The sequence below is a fragment of the Arachis ipaensis genome, chromosome B1 (assembly GCF_059453495.1).
Source record: "Arachis ipaensis isolate K30076 ecotype BB chromosome B1, ASM5945349v1, whole genome shotgun sequence".
Taxonomy (NCBI): Eukaryota; Viridiplantae; Streptophyta; class Magnoliopsida; order Fabales; family Fabaceae; genus Arachis; species Arachis ipaensis.
This window is the reverse complement of record NC_142436.1, coordinates 38,213,798-38,217,431: the sequence shown is the minus strand read 5'-3', so window position 1 is coordinate 38,217,431 and position 3,634 is coordinate 38,213,798. Positions and strand designations below refer to the sequence as shown.

Here is a 3,634-nt window from a genome sequence, read left to right as displayed (position 1 = left end):
CTTTAATTAACTAATTATTCTTATTTTTATTTTTGATTTTAAAAATTTTCGAAAAATACTAACATTTTTCAAAAACCAATTTCAAAAATCACTAACTCTTTTTCAAAAATCTTTTTCGAAAATTCTCCCTCTCCCATCTTATTCTATTTATTTATTCATTTATTAACATCTCATCTCACATCTCAACCCTCCTCACAGTTGTGTTTCTTCCATTACATTACATTCTTTGTCTCCCTCTTTTCTTCCACTCACAAAGGGATCCCTATACTGTGGTATAAGGGATCCATATTATTATTATTATTTCTGTGCCCTCTTCTTTGTCATATGAGCAGGAGCAAGGACAAGAACATTCTTGTTGAAGCAGATCCAGAACCTGAAAGGACTCTGAAGAGAAAATTAAGAGAAGCTGAATTACAACAAACCAGCAAGCACCTGTCAGAAATTATCAAACAGGAAAAGAAGATGGCAGCTGAAAATAATAATAATGCAAGGAGGATGCTTGGTGACTTTACTGCACCTAATTCCAATTTACATGGAAGAAGCATCTCCATTCCTGCCATTGGAGCAAACAACTTTGAGCTGAAACCTCAATTAGTTTCTCTAATGCAGCAGAACTGCAAGTTTCATGGACTTCCATCTGAAGATCCTTTTCAGTTCTTAACTGAATTCTTGCAGATATGTGATACTGTTAAGACTAATGGAGTAGATCCTGAAGTCTACAGGCTCATGCTTTTCCCTTTTGCTGTAAGAGACATAGCTAGAGTGTGGTTGGACTCTCAACCCAAAGACAGCCTGAACTCTTGGAATAAGCTGGTCATGGCTTTCTTAGCCAAGTTCTTTCCTCCTCAAAAGCTGAGCAAGCTTAGAGTGGATGTTCAAACCTTCAAACAAAAAGATGGTGAATCCCTCTATGAAGCTTGGGAAAGATACAAACAGTTGACCAAAAAGTGTCCTTCTGACATGCTTTCAGAATGGACCATCCTGGATATATTCTATGACGGTTTATCTGAGCTATCAAAGATGTCACTGGACACTTCTGCAGGTGGATCCATTCACCTAAAGAAAACGCCTGCAGAAGCTCAAGAACTCATTGACATAGTTGCTAATAACCAGTTCATGTATATGATGCGCATAAACTTGTTATGCTACGATTTAGGAAATTGCACGATCGGCAAAATTCCTTCCGGCAAGTGCACCGGTTATCGTCAAGTAAAAACTCACAATAGAGTGAGGTCGAATCCCACAAGGATTGGTTGAGTGAGCAATTCGGATTAGAAGTATGTTCTAGTTGAGCGGAATCAAGATTTAGATGAGAATTGCGGAATGTAAAATTGCATGAATTAAAGAGCGACAAGCTAAATTGCTGAAATTAAAAGGGATGGGGGTGATTGCATGAATTTAATTGCAGAATGTAAAGAGAAAGTGGTAAATCAGAAATGGGGAGTTCATTGGGTGTTAGGAGATATTGAGATCTCCGAATCAAAACAACTTTTATCCCTTCCTCAACCAATGCATTCATTGAATTTTGCTTGGCAATCTTATATGATTGGATCCCAATCCCTTGGCTCACCAATTCTCTCTAAAAACAAACAAATTCCCAATCCCTTGGTTTAAATGTTCATAAGAAGAGATGATGCTCGATCACTGATTATACCACACAGTTTCATGAACCACAATTTGGTAGGATTACATGTCACAATATCCATCCAAACCCCAATCCAATTCACTGTGAGAAAGCTTCTCTAGCATGAATCCTCCATTCCTTTCCCAAGGTTCCGAAGGATTCCAATTATGGGTAGTTTCTTTCCCAAGACAACTACCTAATGGAATTAGATTGAGAAGCTTTCTAACAAAATTCAAGAGAAAAGATTGAAGAAGAAGATAAAACTATTATTGATTCATTGAATTACAATAGAGCTCCCTAACCCAATGAAAGGGGTTTAGTGAGTCATAGCTCTGAATTCAATTACAAAACTAAAAGAAAATGATCCAAAGTTCTCCGTGTGTCCAAACTTCCCCCTCAGGGGCTGGATTCCCCCTCAATCCCCCGTGTCAAATGCAGAAACTAAGGCCTTTAAATAGGCTCCCTAAATTACAAAATGAAAATGAAATTCAAAGCAAATTACAATCAAATGAAAATAAACTATTCTAGATGATTCTTGTGGCCTTGATTTGGTGTTGTTGATGGGCCTTGCTTGCTTGAAGGGTAGAGTGACATAATTGATCCAAAAAGGATAATGATCCATTAAACTACACTCAAACGTTGCACTCCCCTTTCTTGAGTCGTCACTTTGTTCTCTTGTCAACCTTGCCAATTTGATGCCAAATATAGACTATTATACCTCGTTGGAAAGCTATGGATGTCAGCTTTCTAACGCAACTAGAAGCACCTCAATTGGATCTCTATAGCTCAAGTTATACTCCATGGAAGGTGAAGAGGTCAGCTGGCCTGATTGCATGTTGGTACTATGCTCTTCTATGCACATTACGGGGCTGTTTTCTCCCTCAATTTTTAGTATCCACCATGCATGCCATATATGCTTAGAAAGCTCTAGATGTCTTCTTTCCAATGCATTTTGAATCACCTCATTTGGAGGTTTGTAGCTCAAGTTATTTATGTTTGAAGAAGGCATGGTCAAGCTGTTCCATATAACACGTTTAAGCTCCAGTTTAAGCTTAAACTGGAGCTTAAACGCTGGCACTCCCTGGAGGCACAAGCTCGAGCACGTTTAAGCTTCAGTTTAAGGTTAAACTGAAGCTTAAACGTGGAAATGAGAAAGCAACCCTGGAGGAGAAAAATAGTCGAACACGTTTAAGCTCCAGTTTAAGGTTAAACTGGAGCTTAAACGTGGAATGCTCCTGGTGCCTTTCTTACTTCTGGCGTTTAACCTCCAGTTTAAGGTTAAACTGGAGGTTAAACGTGGAAATGCTCCCCTGGTGAGATTCTCACTTCTGGCGTTTAACCTCCAGTTTAAGGTTAAACTGGAGGTTAAACTTCAATTCCAGCATTATATGGCTTGGTAGTTTAAGTTCCAGTTTAAGCTTAAACTGGAGCTTAAACTCCACATGTGATATTCAAGCTTCCTTTATTGATTTTGTTGCTTCCTTGCCTAGCCTCTTCTTCCCTGAAATCATCCAAACAATTGCATCAAAGTCTTGCAAAATTTCATGAGAAATCTTCCATTCATAGCATTCAAGTAATATAACTAAAAACTCATGGAATTTGCATCAAAATCTTCATGTTTGGATGATTTAAGACAAGCATGACTATTTGGCCCAAATGATTACTTAAGGCTCAAGAAAATGCATAAAACAACTAAAAATAAAAGAAAAAGGCTAGTGAAACTAGCCTAAGATGCCTTGGCATCACAACACCAAACTTAATCCTTGCTTGTCCCCAAGCAAGTTCTGAATTATTGAGAAGAAAGAATGAAACAGAAAGTAAATTCATTAGCCATATCAGTAAGTAATTGACATTGATTAATGGCGTGTTCATGCAGAAAGTTGTTGCAGCATCACTTTATTGTTTCTTAGGTAAGAATGTCACTTTTTATGTTTCCACTAAAACACTGCTATGGCCTCTTGTTATTCACATATCCTTGGCAAGTTTCTTTTCTTTGTTTTTCTTTTTCTT

At 37.8% G+C, this 3,634-nt stretch overlaps 1 non-coding gene across 1 annotated transcript; it reads right to left on the bottom strand.

The window, feature by feature from the left end:
• Window positions 1–858: 858 nt before the first annotated feature.
• Window positions 859–966, bottom strand: LOC148576255 (small nucleolar RNA R71). Its single transcript, XR_015903007.1, has one exon. It is a non-coding gene; the product is annotated as a small nucleolar RNA R71 (small nucleolar RNA).
• Between the last annotated feature and the right edge of the window lie 2,668 nt (window positions 967–3,634).